Source organism: Pelodiscus sinensis, chromosome 8 (genome assembly GCF_052426305.1).
Source record: "Pelodiscus sinensis isolate ZL-2025 chromosome 8, ASM5242630v1, whole genome shotgun sequence".
NCBI classification, from domain to species: domain Eukaryota; kingdom Metazoa; phylum Chordata; order Testudines; family Trionychidae; genus Pelodiscus; species Pelodiscus sinensis.
In genome coordinates, this window is record NC_143059.1 from 17,543,833 (window position 1) to 17,569,663 (window position 25,831).

Here is a 25,831-nt window from a genome sequence, read left to right on the forward strand (position 1 = left end):
ACCTACTGTAGGCCTACTGGGGACAGTGTGTTGCTGCCCTCGAGCACCTGCCCTCCCTGTGTGCCAGGACCGGGGAGGCTGGGGCTGTGGGCCGCCTATGATGGGAGGTGTGGCTGGAAAAAGAGGCAAGGTTGGGGGTGTGCCTCCCCCAGTCAGACCTTCACCCACAACTCATCAGTTGTTTGGAACCTGGAACACATTTTCCCATAGAAACAATGTTGGAGTGGTGTTTAGGTTCCCAGGCTAGCCCACAAAAGCCTATTTAACCCACAATGTAGCAAAAATACTCTATATTTCAATGAAAAATAGTAGAAATAGTTTTCATGTAAGCTTGCATAACGGTGCTGGAGGAAAGCAGGTTTCATTAGGGGAGCATGAGGAGGTAGGTGGAGGTTCTGAAAGGAACTTCTGGACATCCCCTGGCTCCCTCCCGCAGGCTCTGTGCCAGATCCTGTGGCCAGCCCCATCTCCTGAACCTTCCCTCCCAAGCCCCATGGGCTCAACACCAGTTCTGGAAGCCTCCTCAACCCCATTCCACAGCCACCCCTCCACAGGCTCAATGACTTTTCCGGCAGCCCCCGTCCCCACCCCGGCCATTCCTCCCTGCCTCTGCCCCCATCCCCCACAGGCTGCTCACCTGGAGGCAGTAAACGGTACGAGGATGGCCTGCATGACTGGAGGAGCAGGGGGCAGTTATGCAGTGCTTTCCCCTTTGAAATGCTCCTTCTCTCTAGCTTCTGCTTTGAGGCCACTCCTGCCCCTCCTGAGTCCTTTGACCAGCACTCGGGCCACTTGCCCACCTTCAACACTTGCCTGATTCCCTGAGGTTGCAGGGGAGCTTTCATTTGTGTGCGTGAGTGTTTGCAAGCCTGATGCTTGTTCCTCGGACATTGTCTGTATTTCTTAGATGGACGCATAAGACACTTTTGATATATTTGGGCATCACCATCTTTCCAGTTACTTTTGCAACATTATGAGTGGATTTGAATTACCACTCAGTTGACCCACAAGTGTGCTCCCTCTGCTGTCATGGCAGTAACTCTTTGGAGGGGCTTCTTCACATAAGGCTTTTCTACAGCTGTGTCAACCAAATTTATTTTTAATTAACAAACACCAATGCAGCAATCCAAAGCTGTGCACATAGGGCTATATGCCGTTGCCTTTACCTCGATATAAAGCCACAAAATGCCTTTTCCACCCCCCCATTTCTGCCCCTCAGATTCTCAGGTTCGAGAATATTCTGCCAGCTCTGTAAACTCTGCAGTGAGCCAAATATATCTGTCTTTTACGGGAATCAGTAGAGATATATTAGGAACAAGTTGTAACCTGTAAGCAGATCACTGATTCTACATCCATTTTAGGTATGTGCAAGACAGCTGAGCAGCCACTTACAGTGAAACATGGTGTAATAGTATCATTTTCTGAAGTGAACTCTTGCAGCTATTCTAACCCTCTCCACCATGCCCAGGCATAAAAAACCAGTATTTTAAAGGTAGAAATGGAGTTTGTAAAATACCCCTTAAAAGAGAGAACAACCAATTCTTTGATGTTAGAATATGAAGAACATGCACATGTAAACTATACATTTCATAGACAGAAAAATACTTCACATGCAGCATCGGTCTTCTAAAAAGCGATCAACAGCCTCAAATTGCAGCAAAGATTTTTCAGAGCTAAACAGATTATCACAGATCCCTATAGCTACAGCAAAGCTTAGCTTCTCTTCACATGCTGGATTGAGATAACATTTTCTCCAGCTCAGATCCACAATCATTTTAGTTTATTTCTAAATATGGGTAGGTACTGAAATACACAACCCACTCACTCAAAGATGCCATAGAGTAACAAGCCAGTAATACTACCCTCCTGACACACAAAAACATGTGGGGCAGGTATTTACTACCCTAGCCAAAGACGTGCAGAATAACACAGGCTGGAATAAAAAATAACCATATCTGAGACTTGTTCTCAATCTGTGTCAATGTTTCCTTTTGTAGAATCTTTACCCATTAAGATCTGCTGCTGATATTGTAATAGGCACACCTGCAAAAAATTTCACTCTTGCCCTGTGATAAGCCCTTAATTCCAGAAATGCATAAAATGAGTAAGGGACTGCGGACTCAGTAAGGGTATGTCTACACTACCCTCCTAGTTCGAACTAGGAGGGTAATGTAGGCATACCGCACTTGCAAATGAAGCCCGGGATTTGAATTTCCTGGGCTTCATTTGCATAAACTGGGCGCCACCATTTTTAAATCCCTGCTCGTTCGAACCCCGTGCCGCGCGGCTACATGCGGCATGAACTAGGTAGTTCGGACTAGGCTTCCTAGTCCGAACTACCGTTACTCCTCGTGGAGTAAAGCATTCAACCTTCCTTTGGGCTGAGAGAATTTCACAAGGTATGATTATGTGAGAAAGAAAAAAGCTGCTTGAGAACATATTAATGTTGGATTTAAGAATACTTCCTTTACATATATGATATTGATCATTTACATTTTAATGGTTATGCTTTAATTTTTTGAAATTCAGTGCCTACTGTCATTAAATAATTATCTGACAACCCCCCATAATTTTGCACCACAGTGAAAAAAATGCTTAAAATAAATGTCAATATTACTCACACAAATTAGAAAAAAAATAAAAATTGAATTTCTCCAAGCCTGCTTACGCTATGTCTAACAGGCTACAGATGGGCACAAAAAAGGAGCTTAAATTATTTTGTGTGTGCACTTGTGCATGTACATGGGAGGAAGTTGGACAGATAGAAAAGACTGCTATGAGGTAGAGGGATTACTGTGGAGCAGTTTCAGTGGCCATAATTTGTTTGCTTCCTCAAGGATTCTATTATGTGGCCTGATACAACACCTATTAAAATCACTGACATCACTGAATGGCAGATGCAGCCCTAATAGTATATATTTTTTGTAACTGTACATACTAGGAATACTCGGGCAGTTCAATTGTTCAAATTTACCTGAAGTAAAATATAAGGAGAAAGGTTAACAAGGGACAAGAGGAGGCCAAGACAAGGGAGGTAAGATGTGCTAGCAAGGAGCTTTCAGAACTAAAGCAGGAAAATACATGATATTTTTGCAGATGAAAAATGTAAATTAAAACAAAAGCTTTTTTGAGTCTGTTTTTGTTGACATTTTCTTTAAATGCAACCACTTATAACCAAATTTCAAGGGAATTTTTGAGTTTACAGCATTAAGGCCTGATTCCTCACTGTCTTGGGGTATGTCTACACTGCCACCCTAGTTCGAACTAGGGTGGCTAATGTAGGCATTCGAAGTTGCAAATGAAACCCGGGATTTAAATATCCCGGGCTTCATTTGCATCTTGCCAGGCGCCGCCATTTTTAAATCCCCGTTAGTGCGGACTCCGTGCCCACGTGGCAGCCGCAGGCACGGAGTAGGTAGTTTGAATTAGGCTCTCTAATTCGAACTACTGTTACTCCTCGTGGAACACGGAGTCCGCACTAACGGGGATTTAAAAATGGCGGCACCCAGCAAGATGCAAATGAAGCCTGGGATATTTAAATCCCGGGCTTCATTTGCAACTTCAAATGCCTACATTAGCCACCCTAGTTCGAACTACGGTGGCAGTGTAGACATACTCTTGCATCTTGTGCAGTCAATACTAACTGCATGCATACTAGGTATAAAACACTATCAACTCATAATAGCATTTTACATTCACTTTTCTCTCATGTAAGTGAGAATCAGACTCCTGATGTATTTTTCTCCTCTTGCTCCCAACCTGTATGTTATATTGAGCCAAATGAAACTTGGTGACTAAAATTGTGTCTTAGGGAAGTTCTCTCTTTGTCTGTCTGTACTACACTTCTGCATTGTTATTTGAAATATTCTCTTCCTTAATCAGACCTTAAGTATTGAAACAGAAAGAAAGACATGGGATTTATTAAGATAAATAGCTAAGATAAGTGATCTCTTTGAAAATTCCTTCTTTTTCCTAAAATATTGGGAAACAACTTCATTTCAGATAAAGACAGCTTCAGGGTAACTGACTTGCAGGATTTGTTTCTAAATTAATAAATCATAAATAAAAGTAGAAAGATTAGAAAGCAACTACTGATTTCCCATGGCCATCATTCAACATTTCAGTAATGTAGTCCAAGCTACATGCATCACCCACTTGCAGCAAAAATACCTGCTCTACAAATTAACCTTCATAGTTTCAAGTAAAAAACAATAGGATTATCTCTGTATTCTACCAGGTGGATAATAACTATTGTGTCTGGAAAGAAATAAGTGGATAATAAAGTTTACAGAATTTAGATTTGAGCTGGATGGCATTCAAGGCAAAGGACTGAACTAATCACAAGTCAATCTCAACTTGCACTGAAAAGTTACTACATTAACCTTCCTGGATATTCAGTAACAGAATTAAAATAACCATCCATCTACAACTGAGCTTCAAAACCTGATTACAAAGAGACAGCTGAATTGCATTTCATTTGCAAATTCAATACAATCAATTTAGGGTTGAATAAGGATCTAAAGTTGTTAAAGGCAATTTCCCATCTTTTGATATTCACCTCTTCCCATCAACTGCTGTGAATGAGCCACATCCGTCCTCATTAACACTGGGCCTACATTTGACAAGTAGTTTTCTTTCTTTTTGTTGTTCATATTTTTATATTATATTATATATAAATAAAGGGGGGGGTGTATACATACACTTCCCTTATATACATAATCACTTGCCTCTGTAATTTTTACCCCAATTCATCTGATGAAATGGGTTTTACCTTATGCCCTAATAAATGTTAGGGTACGTCTACACTGCATGGCTACTCTGTGCCTACACAAGCCACCCGTTATTTCAAAATATTTTTCGAAATAATGGGTGTGCTATTTCACCATCCCAATAAACCTCGTTGCACGAGGGATAAGGGATTGCTCGAAATAAGTGACTTATTTTGAAATTTGGCACTGTGTAGACATGCCAAATTTAAATTTCAAAATAGATTCAAAATAAGATATTCAATTTGCGTAGCGCAAATTGCGTATCTTATTTCAAGTTTAGGGTGCTGTGTAAATGCACCCTTAGTGTCTTAGGTGCCACAGGACGCCTCATTGTTTTTATATTAAGGAAGGAGTTATAGAAGTTCAATGAAGAATATTAAGACTGCTATCATAGTGGTTACATGCAATTTCTCTTCAGGAAAATGTAGTTTCAGATTCCCTTTACAGTAACTTCCATACAGGCCTTTGGCTGATATTCAGGTCAATCAGATGAAATATAGTGAATTCAACTGGAGAATACTAACATGTTACTAGAGTCAGATACCTTAGCCACTGTGTTCCTCCTCATGCCAGGGTACCCAGTATCCAATATGTAATACAATTCAGGACACCAAAGACCAAGAGTTATTATGAAATAGTATCATGTGTCCTTTTTGAGGTGGGAAAAGGTTTAATGACTATTTTTCCGGACATCATTAATGATAATTATAAGACAAATTCACAGTACAGTAACTTGTATTTTACTTCATTCTTCAGCTAATTACTTACTTACTGAAACATTGAATACAGTACCGCATTACCTACCCTCTAGGAAGTCCACCTTCTGAAGCCCTTCGCTTGAGACTTAATTTATGCATCTCAGCCATTTCCTTTAGAGTCTCTGCTGAGTAAAGACCAATGGGGTTGTTATATTGCCTTGCAGGGCTCAGCTGATGTTTAGGACTAATGGCATCAGTGAACACAGGGCTTAGTTTTGAACCTAGGTTACTCTTTGCAGGTGAAATGTCAGGTGTCACAGACAGGGAGGCCATGGAAGTACTAACTGCAGTTGTCTTTAAGAAGGAAGAGCTATTTGAACAGCTGATCTCTTGCTTGCTGAGGAAGCCTGAAAACGTTCCATTGGTCGTTAAAATACTACCCACATGGCCAGTCGCTGTGCTAGTTAGAGGACTGATGGTGGTTCTGTTGCCATTGATTTCCAAAGCAGGGTCCTGTAGTAGCAAACATGCAGGCCAAGAAAAGAAAAAAAGAGCAATCATAGAACACATGCAAAAAGAACAGATCTATAGCTATAGCTTCCTGCATATATCCATACACTTGAGACAAAGAGATTAGTGGCTGAGGTAACCAACTTTTCAATAAAGCAGAATATTCAGTTAATCTTCTCTCAATAAGGCATTTTTTTAGCTGAAACATACACATTAAAATGTACTGTCAAAAGAACTTCTGTTATTAGCTGAAGATATAGATATTATTTGATAGACTATATCTTCCATTCATTCCTGTAATAATTAACTAAATCTGAGTGCTTTGAGGTTGGTTCCATTGGAGGTAATAATATACAAGTACAAAAATCTAGGTTATTAGCTAGAAATGTAAGACCTAATATTTCTGAAATCACATTATTCAATTTCTCACGAACAGTCCCAAAATTAATGAAGCCCAAACACTGCATTGTTCTCATAAGTTCCAGGGCATGCTAACAAGGCCGTGCAATATGGTTAGCAAGTAGGCTGAAAGAACTCAAAATGGTATATTAACCAACAGGTATAGTTTCTCTTTTATTCATGTGCATCATTTCCATTTGAATGAATGGGAGTTAAACAGGTATAGAGCATGAAATTGCACCCTAGATGCATAATCCTACATCTGTGATTTGGATATTTTTTCTAGCTAAGACACTATGAAATAGTGTCTTTGTGAGAGACTCACAATTTCAAACACATGTAAGACCTCCTGCTGGGGCCTCACATTAGAAGTACATCTTAACTCTCAAAAACCCCTCTTGGAAAATAGGAAATTATGTTTTTTGTTAAATATTTCAATAAATGGTTTCCTACTAATGCTGCAAACTGCAGATGAAATAAGGTTAATACCGAAATAGAAAATAATGACTTTTCAGTAACATGTTCCATAAAAAGAAACAGCAGATCATAAGAAAATTAGTACATAAAATAGGAAAAAGACAACAACTTACAGCCTCTACCTGCTTCCTTATACTCAAAAGAGTTTAGCTGGTGCTTGCTGTAATCTAGATCATTACTGTGTGGCCCTTCAGCACAAATTGACCCCTGGTGTAACTCCATGTAAGTCAATGGGAATTGAATGCAACCAGCATTTCCTAGAGTACCTGGCAGAAATGCACCTTTAGATCCAACTATATTTCCATCTTCGACTCACTGTAGTATATAGTAACTAGGATACTGTGGGGTTTAAAAAGTTTTCTTTATGAATATTTTCTGGCTGCTAGAGGGAAGGGATGCAAGAAGATAAAAGACAAACAATATTATAAAGAAATATGCTCTGTTGTCACTCTCATAGGCATTTTAAATTTTTCGCAGTCTCTTTGTTTTCCTTTAATTTGAAATACAAGACTATGTATTTCTTGAGTACACAGCTTTCCAATTTGTGTTTGGAAAACGTAAGTCATCAATCCACATCAGTGTTCAGCATGTCTTAATCTTCATAATGCACAACTCTTTGTGCCCCCATTTTGCTACTAAATCAAAGCTAGTGCCAATACAGCCATTCGCTTTAATCTTTTAGCCTGGTCTATACTTCAGCTTAATAGTTCAAGCCTCTCATGGAAGGTCTTTTCTGTCTCATGCTTTGGCAACTCACTTCATAATGGAGTATTAAGGAGCAATCACAATAATTATTATACATATAATCATAATACTTAGGAGCTGTAGGCATGGACCTGAACCCAACTGTGCTAGGTGCACAGAAGAAAAAGATGGTCCTTGTCCCCAAAGAGTTTTCAATCTTCAAGTGATTAATCTCTTGTAAAATCCTTTTACTATATTTCACAATTATTTATATGATTTGGAGGAAACAGGACAACAGCAGATACTTTCAGGCATTGTACCTGTTGCAGAGCATAATGAGGTACTAGATTAATGTATTTGAATAAAAGGGGAATTTGTGGATTTATTAATGTGTATGTGATACTAACTTGCAATTTATCCTGGATTTCTAGAGTCTTGAATTACAGGTAATTTACACTGCCCCTGATTCAGTGCTGTAGAGGGGGCAATTTTCCCATACTCCTGTGCATGTGGGGTACATAGCAGCCACAGTTAATAACCACACATGCTTGGAAGAACAAGATTGGAATACCAATGAGTGCTGTGCCAGGACTCACATCCCAGGGGAGTGTATCTAAAAAGGGATATAGCCCCTGCAGCAGCAAAGGCCAAGAATGCCCCTTGACTGGAGTTGAAGGCTAAACCTTTCAAAGGTCTTGAAGAAGCTGCAACTCAACCTTAGTCTCTCAGTGACCGTTGGGGGCATGATGCCCATACAGGACTACAATGGCTTGCAGGGTCATATATGGGCATAGCAAATGTGCAACCCCACTGACTCCTATAGAGTTGCAGAGGATGCAAACCTGAGCAGAATTTGGCTTTCAGACTGCAATTTATAGAGTGGGGAACAGTATCATTGTCACTGGATATTAGTTACTCGCACTCAGTCTAATTATCCACTGGTATGTTGGCAATTTGGTGTGATGCCATTGAGGCTGTGGAAACTAATGATCTTAACAGTGTATTTCCAAATATTTTTGTTCATTTTTTCTGAATGTATTTGTAATTAATTACAGTCTTCAGTCATCATATTCTGACGTCAAAAGAGTCTGCAAATAACCACAGGCCAATTACCAATTACAGGTTTCCATGTAGTATTAAACAAATAAAAATAGGATTTCCATCTACATGTAAGTCTTAAAGAGGAGGAAATGCATAATTTTCTCTCAGATAAGAATCACCAATTACATTGATGCTTTCCTTCAGAAAGCATTGCATCCTAGCATGCAGGAAAAATCAAGGCAAAACATTTACTACAACAAAAACAGGAGGAGGAGGAACAGGCAGCATCAGATGGAGCTAGAACTGCAGAAAAACAGACTCCTTCCCCTCACCTCCAGCACAGGGAAGGGTACTATGGGAGAAATTATTAGCTGGCATTAGTGTGAGCTCTAGAAGAGAGAAACATTTTTAATCAATAAAGAGCAACCAAATAGCATTTGGCAGTATTGTATTTTACATAAATGGAAGTTTATAAGAAAGGAAATATTGTGGCTAAGTGGACTGAAAATGAAGGCTGATGGGGTTGCCATTCTTTAGTCTTTGAAGGAATTTTAGTTCCACTCCTCAAAATAGATTCTAGCTAGTTAACTGCATATTGATATTGATTTATTATAATAGATGAGTATTGGCATAGGAAAACAGAACTATGCCTTAAGTTAACACTAGAAACCGGGGGCCATGTTAGCACTTAAAGTTAAGATTATGGGAAGTTTTGGTAATTAGGTCAGTTTGTGGGGTAAAGGAGGAAGAGAGATATGGAATTTTAACATCATTATAATTTACTAACAGAACCATTTCCCACTGATAAGTTTATTTGTCTTTTTCCTCATATGATTGATAAAGTTTCTGTGACTTGGTTCATTCATGAGAGCATATTTTTAGATTAAATTATTGTTCTATTCAGAAGAGACCAAAGGAGAAAAAATTTACTGCACTTCTGAAATCTGAATGTCAGGCTTCTAAAAATGAACATCTCTTGGCATTATATCTAATTAAATTAAAAGTAGTCGTCAACTGTGACTTCCCCCCATTTAACTCCATCAAATTATCCCTGTGGCTGGGAAAAATGAGCTAACATTTTCATTTGTAAAAGTCTGATGCTCCCTCCCAACTGACCAGAAGAGGAGGCTCTAACACTGGGCATTGGCTCCTTTCCTGGAGAAAGAAACTGTCATCTTGCTGAGATCCCTTGAACACGGAGAAGTCAAACAGCTCTATTCTAATTTCCCAATGTAATAGTGAGTGGAAGAGCTTAAAAATGATTCTGTAGAGAAGAACACAGAACAGTTGGGGATGGAAGAATTATGAGCTTGTGAATAGGAGCTGTTAATAGGGAGTTTGAAGAGGGAGTTCTCCAGATAAAGGAGGAAGCTAATACAGGACCCTTGAGGGAAGTGGCTGTCTGTAGTGTGTGTGTGTTTGTGTTTGGGGTTTTCTTGCTGTGTGCTGAGCTTGTGTATGGCTGTTTGGTTTTTTTCCCCTCCTTTCCCTTCCCCCTTCTTCCCCCCCTCACAGAGTGTGTGCTGTGGCTGGCAGGTGGAAGCTGTGAGCTTCTAATCAGGGTTTGAAATCTAGAAGCCTCTTCTCATTGGTTGAACCTTAATCGGGGGAGGGGCTATCAGGCAGTCTAGGGCTTTATAAAGGAGTGAGTCAGCGACCAGGGAGCTTGTGAACAGGGGCTAACAGGGAGTTTGGAGAGGGAGTTTGGGAAGGGGGTGAGATACACTCGCCATTCCTTAACATCTTCTCACTACACTCCTTCCCTTCAAGGAGGCATTTAATAACAACTGAGAAATCTCTCAGAAGGAAGACAGGCATGGATGGTGATAGCTTTGCTGTTGTTACTTGCACACCATGTGCCATGTTTGTATTCCTCCCAGAAGAAAGAAGGGATTTAAACTGCACTAAGTGCAAGCTGGTCACCATTTTGGAAGAAAAAATTAGAGGACTAGAGGCCCAAGTATCAACCCTACATTCTATCAGAGAGGATGAAGACTTCCTCGATAGAAGGCAGTGTTTAATCCTGCAGGCACGGCAGGCTGAAGAGCCAGTGAGGGCAGTACAGGTCAAGGAAGAAAACTGGCAACATATAACCTCTAGAACGAGAAGACGACCAACTCAGGTATCCCCCATTCCTGTAGAGGTAAGTAGCCGCTTTTAGGCTCTCTCCACAGGTACTGCAGTGGAGAATGCTTTGGCAGTGACCTCTCAGGGAAGAAATCAGAAGGGAACACCATCTACCAGAAGGCATGGGACACGTAGTCCTAGGGATAGGAGTTCTACAACCACCATCCCCAAAAGAAGATGGGTGGTGGTGATTAGGGACACCCTCCTCAGAGGGTGCCATCTGCCATCCAGACCTGCAATCTCAAGAAGTGTGCTGCTTACTGGGAGATCACATTCAGGATGTGACCGAGAGTCTTCCGAAAGTGATTAAATCTTCAGATCACGACCCCTTCTTGCTTCTCCATGTAGGAATTAACGATATGGCCAAGAATGACCTTGAGCAGGTCACAGCAGATTATGTAGCGCTGGGAAAAAGGATCAAGGAATTTGAAGCACAAGTGGTGTTCTTGTCCACTCTTCAGGTTGAAGGAAAAGGTCTGGGTAGGGATCATCAAATTGAGGAAGTGAATGTGTGGTTGCTCAGGTGGTGTCAGAAAGAGGGCTTTGGTTTCTTCAACCATGGGACTCTGTTCTGGGCACAAGGACTGTTGGAAAGAGATGGGATCCACCTAACCAAGAGAGGAAAGAGCATCTTTGTAGGCAGGCTTGCAAACCTAGTGAGGAGGGCTTTAAATTAGGTTCGTTGGGGGACAGTGACCAAAGCCCTGAGGTAAGTGAGGAAGTCGGACAGCGGGAAGAATCACAAGGAGGAACAAGCAACAAAGGAGGACCCCTGATTCAGATGGAGAAGGCAGGGCAATCAACTGGTTATTTAAGGTGTTTGTACACAAATGCGAGAAGCCTAGGAAACAAACAGGAAGAATTAGAAGCCCTGGCCCAGTCGAAGAAATGGAATAACCGAGACTTGGTGGGATGACTCACATGACTCGAGCACTGTCATGGAAGGGTATAAACTGTTCAGGAAGAATAGGCAGGGGAGAAAAGGAGGAGGAGTTGTACTTTATGTAAGAGAGCAGTATGATTGCTTGCAGCTCCAGTACTTAGAGGAAAAAAAGACTGTTGAGAGTCTATGGGTTAAATTTAGAGGTAGAAGCAACAGGAGTGATGTTGTGGTTGGTGTCTGCAAGAGACCACTGGATCAGGTGGATGAGGTAGATGAGGCTTTCATTGGACAACTGAGAGAATCTTCCAGATCGCAGGCCCTGGTTCTCATGAGCGACTTTAATCACCCTGACATCTGTTGGGAGACCAATGCCGCAGTACATAGACAATCCAAGAAGTTTTTGGAGAAGGTTGGGGATAATTTCTTGGTACATGTGCTGAAGGAACTGATCAGGGGTCATGTGCAGCTTGACCTGCTGCTCACACACAGGGAGAAACTAGTACGGGAAGTAGAGGTGGGTGATGACCTCGGAAGCAGTGATCATGAGATGGTAGATTGTAGGATCCTGACCAAAGGAAGAAAGAAGAGTAGCAAAATACACATCCTGGACTTCAGAAAAGCAGACTTTCACTCCCTCAGAGAACTGATGGGCAGGATTCCCTGGGATGCTTAGATAAGGGGAAAGGAGTCCAGGAGAGCTGGCAGTATTTTAAAGAAACCTAATTAAAGGCACAGGAAGAAACCATCCCCATGCGCAGCAAGAAAAGCAAATATGGTAGGCGACCAAATTGGCTTACCAGGGACATCCTTGGTGAGCTTAAACACAAAAAGGAAGCTTACAAGAAGTGGAAACTTGGACAGATGACCAGGGAGGAGTATAAATATATTGCTTGAGAATGCAGGGGAATTATCAGGAAGGCGAAAGTGCATTTGGAGTTGCAGATGGCAAGGGATGTGAAGGGCAACAAGAAAGGTTTCTACAGGCATGTTAGCAATAAGAGGGTGATCAGGGAGGGTGTGGGACCCTTCCTCGATGAGGCGGGTAACCTACCGACAGATGATGTGGGAAAAGCTGAAGTACTCAATGCTTTCTTTGCCTCTGTCTTCACAGACAAGGTCAGCTCCCAGACAAATGCACTAGGCAATGCAGTATAGGAAGGAGGTGAACAGCCCTTGGTGGGGAAAGAACAAGTTAGGAACTATTGAGAAAAGCTAAACATACATAAATCCATTGGCCTGGATTTAATGCATCTGAGGGTACTGAGGGAGTTGGCAAATGTCATTGTGGAGTCTTTGGCCATTATCTTTGAAAACTCGTGGAGATCGAGAGAGAACCTGGATGACTGGAAAAAGGCAAATGCAGTGCCCATCTTTAAAAAGGGGAAGAAGGACTATCCAGGGAGCTACAGTCCAGTCAGCCTTACCTCAGTCCCCGGAAATATCATGGAGGGGAGCCTCAAGGAATCCATTTTGAAGCACTTAGAAAAGGGGAAGGTGATCAGGAATAGTCAACATGGATTCACGAAGGGCAAGCTGTGCCAGACCAATCTGATTAGCTTCTATGATGAGGGAATGGGATAGGGGAAATTCAGTGGATGTGATTTTGGCAAAGCTTTTGATACAGTCTTCCACAATATTCTTGCCAGCAATTTAAGGGAGTATGGATTGGATAAATGGACTGTAAGATGGATAGAAAGCTGGCTAGAATGTCTGACCCAACAGGTAGTGATCAATGACTCAGTGTCAGGTTGGCAGTTGGTTTCTAGCAGAGTACCCCAAGGATTTGTTCTTGGACCGGTTTTGTTCAATATCTTTATTAATGACCTGGATGAGGGGATGGATTGCACCCTCAGCAAGTTTGCAGATGACACTAAACTGGGAGGAGGAGATGTAGATACGCTGGAGGGCAGGGATAGGGTCCAGAATGACCTGGACAGATTAGAGGATTGGGCCAAAAGAAATCTGATGAGGTTCAACAAGGACAAATGTAGAGTCCTGCACTTGGGACGGAAGAATCCCAAGCATTGTTACAGGCTGGGGACCAACTGGCTAAGCAGCAGTTCTGCAGAAAAGGACCTGGAGATTACAGTGGATGAGATGCTGGATGAGATGCTGGATATGAGTCAACAGTGTGCCCTTGTAGCCAAGAAGGCTAATGGCATATTAAATTGCATTAGGAGAAGCATTACCAGCAGATCTAGAGAAGTGATTATTCCCCTTTATTCGGCTCTGGTGAGGCCACATCTGGTGAGGCCAGATTCTAACTGGGACTCAGAGCTACCACGATACACATTAATTAATAATTTTACGGTGTCTCTAATACCTCTATGCAAGGGACAGAGTTAATGCTGTGCGTTGGGCCTTAAATTTAATACCTCCTCATTTGTAGATGCTTAACTTTGAACCCCAACGATGTTTTCCTATTCTCTTTCCTCCATCTTGAATGACTTCTAATCACAAATGCTCTCAGTCTTGGATATATCATTCTACTCTTTTAAATATCTCATGCCTTGAGTTGTTTGATAAGCAAAAAGTGAAAATGGTGACCAGATCAAGCATTTGTTTCCACCAGCAGCCCCAGAGCCCAGTGGATCCCACGCATCACAGACCATCACACAAACGTGGCTCAAAACACAGATTAGATGAAGAAAATGAGGAAATGGGCTCCACGAGGGGTGTGGGAACATTACTTCCAATCTGAAAAACCTGTCAAGTGTGTCTTTCAATAGTTTGAGGTTGCACCTAACATGAGTTCTTATACTAAAATATAATCAGCTGCTGACAGAAGCTGAAAACAAAACATGCTTGCAAATTAGCAGACATTATAATCGGATCAGCAGAAATAATACACAATGCAATAGTTTAGATTAGCGACTGAATTTATATGCATATACAAGAGTTCTTAGCGGCATACAACATCCCTGACCTGAAAAACTTCCCCTACCAATGAGAGGAGAGCACGGCAATAATGGTTTTGTAATATAGCCATTTGCTCTCTGGAAGCACTAACCACCGCTACTAGTGCCCAAGAGGTGAAAGGCTCTGACTGTGTCCCGTTGACAATCCCCTCACCCAGCCAGTCACCAAGGCTGTGTCTAGACTGGCCAGTTTTTCCGGAAAATCAGCCGCTTTTCCGGAAAAACTTGCCAGCTGTCTACACTAGCCACTTGAATTTCCGCAAAAGCATTGACTTCCTACTGTAAGAAATCAGTGCTTTTTGCAGAAATACTATGCTGCTCCTGTTCGGGCAAAAATCCCTTTTGCGCAAAAAGGGCCAGTGTAGACAGCTGAGATTTGTTTTCCACAAAAAAGCCCCGATCGTGAAAATGGCAATCGGGGCTTTTTTGCGGAAAAGCGCGTCTAGATTGGCCACGGACGCTTTTCCGCGAAAAGTGCTTTTGTGGAAAAGCGTCCATGCCAATCTAGACGCTCTTTTCCGAAAACTTTTCCGTTAAAAGCATTTCCGGAAAATCATGCCAATCTAGAAGTAGCCCAAGTGTTAAGGCTATTCTCAGATTATTTTGAAAAAGTAACAAGCTTTATTTTAACCAACCCAACTTTATTTTAACAATACATTTACTGTAACATACTTTACTTCAATATACATGAAAAATCCTAGTTTACATTAGTAAGGTCTTTTTTTATATCACATTTAAGATCTCTGCTTTAGTGATTCAAAGCACTCATGCTCCTACCATAATTCTCTCTCTAAACACATTTAAAGATGACTTATTTCAACTACTGACTCATTGACAACTTCCCTCTCCATGCCACACCTGACCTGGCATTTATCTACTGCAGTTCTCCCAGGACAGAGACTGAACTCCCTCTCAATCCCTGTATATACACTGGAACTGTAATCCCCCTTGCTTCAAAACATGCATCATCATTCTCATCCCAACTACCCAAGTCTCCCCACTCCCTGGACAAGCATCCTGAGCTAACCTGCAACTGCAATTTTCTTTCCAGTATCACCTTGGATGAATGCCATGACCCAACTCTTCAGTCCTGCTAGAAATGCTCAATCAACACTATTTCCACTTCTAGCTGCCACTAACCATCCCAGACAAGGGATCCAGACAATCTGACTCACAGCTGTGAGAAATCTCTCACCACACTTGCAAACAGAATAGGAGCCCCATTCCAGCTCTTAGAAAAACAACTAGGACATATCTACATGAGGAAATTATTTTGAAATAATATGGAATAGTGTGTCCACACTACGGGGAAGCCTCAAAATTAGTACAAGGCAAACTCTATTAATGTGGACATGCTAGCTTGACAGAGTCCCAGGAAGCAGCGGGGAGTAATTACTTTGAATGATTCTGGGGAGTAATTATTTCAAAATAGCAGCAGTGGATCATCCACACGACTGCTATTTTGAAATAACTCCTGCTTTCCACAAAGAATTATGCTTATTTCAAAATAGTTATTATTTTGAAATAACCAGCCCCTTATTTCGAAGTAATGAGTTTGGCAGTGTGGACATTCCACTTATTATTTTGAAATGACTCCCTAGTGCAGACCAGGGCCTAGAGAACACGAGAAATAATTCTATATTCAATCTAACCCCTCACTTACAGATTGCTCAGTTTGAAGGTGACATGCACCTAGAAACTAAATAGCTTTTGTGACAAACCCAGAGCAGCCATCTGCCGCTCACTGGTCTTATTGGATTCCAGGAGGTGGGTGGGATTAAACCCACCACATCTAAAAGACCTCCCCCCTGCCTATGTGGAGGCTCCACAGAGCCCAGAATGCCAAGTGATTACGAAAGACAAATAAAGAGAAAACAGGGACAGGTGTGGAGGTCAAAGGGCTAAAATGAGGGAGCTGGAAGGGGACACCGAGCAGAGATCCCCGGACAGCGTCCACTGCCCCTTGAAGGTCTCAAGAGAGCCAGCAGATGCCACCCAGCGGAGCTCTGCCCAGATGCGTGAATGCATACACGAGTGGAAATAGACCCCACAGTTGCAGGCACCTCCCTCAGCCAACCTCTGCTCCCTGGCCTTGTACACTGTCATCTTAGCTATAGCAAGGAGGACATGGACGAGAAGGTCCCACAACATTGTGGGGCCACGGATGGGGTGTGCATAAATTAATAGGTGAGGGGAGAAGTGCAGCCAGAACCTCAACAAGATGTTCTGAAGAAGCCAAAAGAGGGGCTGTAACCTGGCACACTCAAGACAGATGTGCACAGAAGGGGCAAGTGTTGTGAACAGGGGTGAATCGCACCATGTACACACCCATGCTCATGGTGCCATGGAGGATTCTCCAGCTGATGTCCCCAGCAGGCTACAGAACCAAGGTGGAGTAAGGGCTGGTCCACCAGGGTTCCCCACCCTTTACTGCTGGTAAGAGATCCCACAATTTGTTATCTAGGTGGGATCCAAGGGTGGGGAAGTTAAGAGTGTGATGCACGAGTGTGTACAGATGACTTTTTGATGTGGTTCAAAAGGAGACTGGCTGCAATACCTGCAGCCAGCTCGGCTGATGAGGGGGAGGCGATTGGGAAGGCATGAAGGACCAAGGACCAATGGAAAGATCTGGAGGGCCAGGGGTGAGGGGTGGGTGGGGTGCACCCTCTTGCAGGACCTGGTTGAGGTAAACCGAGAAGCAGGTGGCAAAGCATCCCTCACCTCCTGAAGTAAGCACCAGGGAGTACGAAGGGTAGAGAGCCCCATGCACTGGGCAAGCACTGGAGGATCCACACAATCTCCCTGATCATAGTCAAGGAGGTCTCTGATCCTGGTGACTTCTGCCAGGAGCAACCTCTGGTGCACTGAGGGGGACTCTGCCACCTGCACACGAAGAGGGGGATTGTGTAGCAGGGGCTCCATGAGGAGGTCTGCCCCCATGGTGGGTCCCAAGGACCTGGTCACTGAAAGCAGCTTCCAAATCTAGAGGAGATCCTGGTAGAAGGCCGGCAGCTCGGTGAGGTCTTGCAGAAGACCTCTCAAATAAAGAAGCTGCCAGTCATATTGGAGCACTTGGAAGCGGTGAAGGAGCCTCTGCAAGGCCAGGAGACAGAGGACATGAATCCACATGCACAAACATATCAGGCCCTGTCCTGGCCAGGACTGCATTGGTCCTGGAGGAGGGAGAACCTCAACATCAGCTGCTGGATGTGGGCCAGGAAACCCAGTATTGGGACTAGGGTGTTGAGACGGTGCCAGAGCATGGACAAGACCAATTGGTTCAGCATCAGCACCCTCCCATGCAGGGAGAGACACTGGAGCAGTCCTGTCCATCTCTACAACCACTCAGCCAGCCAGCCTGAACTCTAAATCTTGCCAGTTCTCCGGTGGGGGAGGGATGCATGGCAAAAAGGAAAAATGCCAAGACAGAGCAGCGAAACCCAATGGCGTGAAGCACAGGTGGGAGGGAGTTCACCTATCACCCAGCCCCAACCACCAGGCGAGATCTCTTGACCCAGCTGACCCAGGCAGAGGAGGCTGCTGAACAAATGGTCACCCGGGCCTTGGTCACCTGGGTCCTGGACCACGAGGAGCACATCATCGGCATACACTGACAGGACCAGCCACATGGCCCATGGAGCACCAACCCCATCAACCTCTTATGAAGGAGACAGAGGAAGGGCTCAATGGACAGAGTATACAGCTGACCTGACAGCAGACAGCCTTGATGCACTCCCTGCCCAAAGCTGACGGGTGCCATCGGGGTTTAGTTGAGCTTGACCAAGTACTCCATGGAAGCATACAGCACCTGGAGAAACCCCACAAAGTGAGGCCCAAAGCCGAAGGCCTGCAGAATGCCCAGGAGGTACCCATGGTCCATCCGGTCAAACGCCTTCTCCTGATCCAAGGACAGGAGGAAGAATGATAGACCATCTCAAGACTCAAGTTCTATGAGATCCCAGACCAAATAAAGATTATTGAAGATGATATAGCCCTGGACGATGTAGGTCTGGTCTGGATGGACTGTGTCTGCCGGCATGGACCACAGCCTCACTGAGATGGCTTTGGCAATGATTTTATAGTCCATGCTGAGGACACCAATTTCTCAGATCGCAAAGGTTCCACTTCTTAGACAGCAAGACCTAAAGGAAAGACCCCACTCTCCAAGGACTCAGCCCAGATGCTGGCAAGGTCTGGGCCAAGGATGTCCCAGAACACATGGTAGAACTCTACGGTGAGTCTATCCATGCCCGGGGACTTATTGGTGCACATGAGACAGAGGACTTCCCAGAATTCGGCTGCAGAAAGTGGCAGCTCCAGGCAGTTCTAGTCGCCCATGCTGACCGTTGGGAGTTCATCCCAGAGAACTCTGCAGATGTTGGCATTGGTAGGATCCGGGGAGAAAAGAAAGGAAGATATGCTTTTTAGTTCCCCTCTTTCTCTAGGGCAAAGAAGAAGGAGGAGCTGCAATCCATCTCCTAGAGGAGATGGATGCAAGAACAAATAAAAGCACCCTGGGCCTGAAGGTCATAGAGTACCCAGAGCTCCTCCCGCTTCTTCCGGGTACATTTCACAAAGGGATGGATTTCTAGGACTGGTGGCCAGAAGCCTCTCCAGCTCTAAAACCTCCCATTCCAACTGCTCTATCACCACATCCTGCTGCCAGCTAGTCCCCCAGGTATAGTCACGACAGAAGAGCTGCATGCACACCTTCCCCACATCCCACCACCACTGTGCCGAGGGAAAGGCACACCGCTGCCCATGCCAGGCCAGCCAGAACTCTCGGAAGAACGTTACAAAACCCATGTCCTCCAGCAAACTATTGTTGAAATGCCAGTAGGCCGGCTCCAGCCTCTCTGAACAAAGAGAGGTTATCATGGCCATCAAGTGATGGACGGGGCCAGCTGAATGATAAGAAAGATAAATGTAGTCCAATCAGGAATGAAATAACTGTTGACCTCCACCTGGACAGAGGTGAATGCTGTGTCCTCATTCAGGTGGTGGTCGTGCCAGACGTCCATCAGGGAGTGCTGACATATTTCCCTGAGGACATCTGCAGTGGCCTGATACTGCTCAGTCCCCATGCAGTCCCATTCCTAGAGGGTGCAGTTGAAATCCCCACCCAGGACTGGGCACTCATGAGGATCCAGGAAGCAGAGGAAGGCAGACACCTGCTGGAAGAAGCGGAACCTCTCTGGGCCAGACATCGGAGCATAGACGTCAGTCCCTCCACCCGAACCTGGAAGTACAGCTGTTGACCTGCACAACTTCGGCAGTCCCCAGCACTTGGGCTGTAAGTTTGGGGAGCACAAGGTCTCCAGCCTGGCTTGATGAGCTGACAGGTGGCTGAAATAAACCCTGTCCCCCAACTCCAGCTGCTAGCTAGTCTCGGTGGCCAGAGCGGTGTTGGTCTCCTGCAGGAACATGACGGAGTACCTACCCTTCCAAAGGAAGGAGAGCACCCCACACTTGCAGAGACCAAACCTACAGTCCTGGGTGTTTAGAGTGGCAAAGATGGGTGGCGGCATTGGGAGGGCTGGGGAAGATCCTTGTTGGCATGAGCACTGGCAGCCCTCACCAGACCCCACAGTAAACCGTGACCATGACTAGATCCAAATGTGAGCAGGGTGTTCCTTTGCCCTCCCCCAAAATGGTATGGTCCAGAGGATGGGATGGAAGTCTCCCCAGCACTGAAGGGTGAGAACCACTTTGTTCTTGGAGCCATGAATATCCTCCAAGAAACTGCGCATCTTGTCCTTCAGCATGTCAGGGCCTCGAGCCCTTGAACATCTTAGGGCAAGACCCCCCTACGGTCCCTACAGCCAACAGACATGGACCCTGAAGTCTTTGTTGTAATGGTGATAGGGACAGTGGTGGAGGGAGAACAGCCTCAGATGTGCTGGGAGCATGAGAAATGAAAACCACCTCCCAGGGGCCAACATCTGAGGTAAATGTAGCAACCCCCGGGGTGGCAGCAATAGGGCAAGGGAAAGGAAAGAGGTCAAGGAGAGAATCAGGAGAGGAGGGAGAGGAGGAAATGGGTAAAGGAGGAAGAAGAGATCGAAGGGAAGGAGGGGGATTAGGGCGAGGAGTGGAACATGCGGTTGGGAGAGGGTTGACGTGGGAATAGGGATAGGACAGGGGTTGGGAGCAGGAACAGGGTCAGCAGCCTCAGCAGAAAAGGATATGGTACCTCCTCACAGGTCAGGGGACCAGTAATGGTGGTAGGGGAAGATAGTGTCTCCCCAGCACCAGGCATCAGTGCCATGGGCAGTGCAGTACCAAAGGCCTCAGCGCCAGGGTGATGGGAAACAATGGGAACTCCTGCCCACTAGAAGCACCCAGGAGCTCAGTGGCCACAGCCAAAGTGCTGCTAATAGCTGGGCAGATAGTCACACCCTGGGGCAACTCGGAGGCACGGAGAAGGGAGGATGGTGGTTCACAGGGAAAGAGAGATGGCAGCAGTTGTCCTTCCAGAACAAGATGATCCCTCTCTGAGGCAGTCGAGGCTAAGCCTTGCCTCAACCTCCTGTGAGAGAAAGGTGAGTCCGCAACCATGTGGTAGTCCTTGTTGGGGACAGGGTCAGTGGTCTCCTTCACACAGGCAGAGGACACAGAAGAAGAGGGGGCAGAGGGAACATCCTCCTTGGCTTCCCACTGTAGGGACTCCGGGAGGGAGACATTTACCTGATCCGCAACTGCCATGGTCATCTCAGCCACTCCACTGCGCTGTGAAGCGTCTGAGGGCTCAGAGAGAGGGCTGGCTCTGACGTCTACCCCAAAAGGAATGAGGAAAGTATCTTCCCCTTCAGCAGGTGTGGTGGAGTGCCGGGCCTGGTTGTGCCGCCTCCCCATGGTGAGCTCCCAGCCCTCTGATGAAGAGGACTGGACTTTAGAGGAGGAAGGGCCAGGGGACAAGGGTAGTGGTAGGAGGGCGAGGGAGGACAGGGTCTGGGAAGTAGGGGAAAGGAAAACCTCCCCCCTGGGGTAAGCTGTGTCCAAGTCCCCCCACCTTCCTCTCCTCTGTGGGCCCAGCCTTGCTGCTTATCGAGGCAGCAGCATCACCAACACACTCATCTGGGTCCTGCGAAGCCTGGGCCACCAACAATGGTACGCTGGTCCCTCCCACGTATTGGAGGTCCCGAGTGCCTCTCCAAACCAGGCCAGCGGAACAGTCCCTGAAGACATGCCCCGTCACCCAGTAGATCAAGCACCAGGCTTCCCCCACAGCATAGTGTACCTGGAACTGGGCCCCTTGATGGGGCACCTGAAATGACCCTTCTAGGGCTTCTCTGTTATGTCCCACCGGCAGCAGTTGGATTTAGACCTGTTGGCAGAAGGAGAGGACGTGCTGGAGAGCAGAATCATTACAGCCCAGAGGAAGGGTGCTCAGGACTGACAAGGACCTGCCCCAGGGTGGAGAGGAACGGCAGTAGGGTGGCATTGGGGAGGAATGGAGGAAAACACCACCCATATGCCCATGTCTTCCAGAGGCTAGAACGGAACATGGACTCTTCTCACCACCAATCCTCTCTTCACAGTCTCCTGGGCAGTGGCCTCAGATGCCACCTTCCCAAACAGCTTAGAGGCTGCCACCATGACCACAGACCCCACCACATGTGCCAACACCCTCCTGTATGTGGGATGAGGCCAACACCAGGAGGCAACAGACCCTGTGCTTCCTGGTCAGGGTGGAAAAGGGGCCACAGCCATTGGGGATGGAATTCTGGGAGGTGGTCTGAGTGGATTGGGAGGTGGCAGGTGAGAGGGAGGGGGAGGGTGGCTACCTGGGCATATGCCCTGGGGACTTGGACACCGTTACCCCCAGAGCTGGGAGAAGTAACAGGGAGGCAGGAAAGAGGGGAAGCTGTGGCTGACACCAGAACCACAGCAGGGGGATGAGCCACCACTGTGGGAGGTTTTGCCTTTCAGGTGGGGGTCTTGCCCTTCTTGGTCCCCTGGCCCTTCCTCCCCTTCATGGGTGACACTGGCAGAAGGTGCTGTGGCAGGAGCGGTGAGGATCCTGGAATCTCCATCCATGCCCACCACCACCCATATCAATTGGTAGCCTGGCAGCCTCAGAGGGGACAGCATTTGCAGAGGTAGCTGAGAAGATGGGTGAGGAAGGGGAGGCAGGAGCGGCACACAACAGCCCCTCCATTACTGTCCTAGATGAGGAGGGAAGGACAGGAACAGCAGTTGGGAGAAGGAAAAAAAGTCCCATGGGAGGGAAGGAAGGTTCACCACTCTGTCCTCCTCCCCCCGTTAGGGTGGAAACAGGGTGAGAGGGTAGTAATAAAGAAAGGAGGAAGGGGGACATAGGAACAGAGGTACAACTCCCAGCACAGGCTGGAAAGACCGGCTCCTCTGGCTACACTGGGGAGATGAGGGGGTAAGTTATATTAACACGGGGGAAGTGAAACTGTGTGTATGGGCGGTAACTAAGAAAAGAAGGAGAGGCTCAGGTGCAAAACAAGAAAAGGGGAGGGGCATGGACACAGAAAAGGGGGAGGCAGAGGAGAGGGAGGGCAGGGAGCTAGAAATGGTTTGCTGCTAGAAGGGTGGGGGGTGGGCAGCCAGACACTGATGGGGGAGGGAGGAGGGCAGGTATGCCCAGGGCAACTGAGTAGCAGGCCCACAGTAGCTGCTGCAGGACCCAGAAGAACAAAGGTAGGGGGGAAAGTAGTGGGGCCAAGAATGGAAAAAGGCCCCTGCAGTAACTGAGGCTGGGGAAGGAGCAGCAGTAGTGGTGGCAGCAACAGCAGGAACCACCCCCTCATCCCCAATTTCCCACAAGAAGTACACCAACTACTCTAGGGGTCCAGATAGAAAGAGGCTCCCTTACAACCTCCTCACACCGGACCACAGAGCAAGCTGTGGGGAGAAAGGGCCCCAGGAGCTGCCCAAAAGCAGCCCCCTTACCTCCTCTGCCTCAGAGGAGGTAGCACCAGGAATGGTGGAATCCAGGCCTGCAGCAGTGAAGAAAGGGGCCAGGTAGTCCCCAAAGAAGATGGAAAAAAGGAGTCCTCCTTCCCCTCCCCCACTCAAGGGCAGGGCAGCAGAAGCCCACTACCCACTGACACATGTTAAAATGCAATTATCTGGCTAATCGTATAGTCGATACAATTAGTCGATAAGTGCCTCTACAGAGCTGCAGCGGGGGTAGCTCCAGGAGTCGACTCGAGCTGGGACTGAGCAGTTCTGGCTCATGCCAGCTCTGGAGCCACCCGCGCTGCTGCTCTGCATTTTAAATGTAGTCAGAGCTGCTCAACTCTTTCTACTTTTAAAATGCAGCGGCGCAGTCATCAGTGTGAATCTCAGCTCAGTCTCAGCTCGTGCTGAGTCCAACCGCCCCTGTTCATAGCAGACAGCCCTGGAGTCTCTGTTCATGGCAGCCTGGGCTGGCCATGGGTAGGGGCTGCTCAGGCACCAGCCTGTGTTCATGGCCAGCCCAGGCCGCTGCAAACAGAGACTTCTCCGGCACCAGCCCCTGTTGATGGCAGCCAGGGCAGCCACTGCCACCGAAAAGGGGCTACTTGGTGGCAACAGTCCCAGTCTGCAGGGGGCCCAGCTCCCCATGGGGACCCCTGCGGACAGGCCTGCTTTGGAGCAGCATCTTAGCCCTCCCGCTGCCTTTGATAGAGGCAGTGGGGGAAAGGGGACAAGCAGCTGGGGGGAACTGGCTTTTCAGTCGGCTTCCCACAGCACCAGCTCCTGTCTCCTGCTTGCTGCAAGGGCGGGGGGTGGGGGAGGGGGAGGAAGGAGGGTGCTGCAGAGACCAGGGGATGAGCGGGGACTACTTGAATCCTTGCTCGCCTTGTGCTCCCTGCAGCACTTCTGCTTTGGAAATGTACAAGAGCCCCACAGGGCTGTGCCTCTGCCTCCCCTGCCCCCCACAGAGATGGTGCAGGGGGGGGGAATTGACTTTACCGGTGCCCTCCAGCACCATCTCCTGCTCCTTCTCCTTTGCTGCCTCTCTCTGATAGAGGCAGTAAGGGGGTAGAAAGCAACTAGTTGAGTTGACTAGTCGCTTACATCCCTCCCCCACACACCCCTTCCAAAAAGGAAGAGAAGAGAGATGCAGGGAGAAGGATGTGTGACAGACCCAGCCCAGCCGTGTGCCATTCACTGGTGGACGGAAGACATGCTGGAGCTTGGTAAACAGCTTTCTCTTCACTGTGTAAAAAAATAAGGCCAAGCCTAAGTCCAGCATAATCAGGCAGACACTAGGTTCAACTGGAACTTGCTAGAAGCTACGGACTGATTAGTCACCTGAAGCCAATTATTAAGGCCTATGGTGCTGCTTTAAAAGGACTTTCCCCAGGCAAGGAAGGGGAAGGAAAAGAGCAAAGGACAGGAAGGAGGAAGCATTGTGTGCAGGGCGTGGTGTGGCTGTGGGTGTGGGTGTGGGTGGGACTGTCAAGCAGGTACCAAAGGAAAGGTGCTGGGAGGGACTGTTTGAGGGAAGAGGCCCAGGCATTTAAGCTTCTTTTCCCTCTTTACATACTTACCAGATAGGCACAACTTTAGTAAGATAAGTGATCACTTAGGAGGTTTTTAAATTGACATTTGCCAGACATGAAGTACAGCTAATTAAGGTGTTATCAATGTGATCTCTTGAAACTACTGTTTGCCCTTGAATGAGCAAGGTCTGGAGCTAGCCAGGTCTGTTACATCCATGCAAATGCTCTTGGGAGTCAGTAGGTCACTAGAAACCTTGGAGAAGTTCCAGAACATGAAGAAACAAACAGTTTACCAAGTCACTCTGGCTGCTTTGGAGGCTAACAATTCTTTCAGGGAAATACAGAACAAAACACCCTCTCCTGAGCTGGTCTGTGGGTAGTTCTAAACAAACGAAGGAAACTTTCTTCTCTTCCATGAGAATTCATAATGATATTCTCTATTTCCTCAAATAACCTTCTGTCCCACAAAATAAAAATCTCTAGTACGAGAAAAGCAGACATTTCCATCATCTCTCTGAATGAAGCAAGTGGACATATATTTCAGCTCTGTCTAGACTGCAGAGCTTTTCCGGGATACCTGAAAAAGCTCTGATGCATCCAAGGAAAGTGTCCACTTTTCTAAAAAAATGTCAGAAAAGCAGATGTGTTTTGTCAGCATCCCTGTAAAATGAGGTTTTCATTTTATAAGGAAGAAGGGCTGTTCCGAAAGAAGCTTTTTTCCAAAATTTGGCCCCATGTAGACAGGCCTAATTTTGGAAAAGCCTTTCAGAAGTAAATCGGAAAAAGAAATGCAATTTGTGTATGGCAAATAGTGTTTCTTTTTCTCATTATCTTTGTAGTCTAGACATAGCCTTTGACTCCT

General features: G+C 46.2%; 1 protein-coding gene across 2 annotated transcripts in view; it reads right to left on the minus strand.

Moving 5' to 3' along the window:
- Positions 1-25,831, minus strand: part of LDB3 (LIM domain binding 3) — a 239,403-nt gene that overhangs the window by 131,610 nt on the left and 81,962 nt on the right. The window lies entirely within an intron of this gene.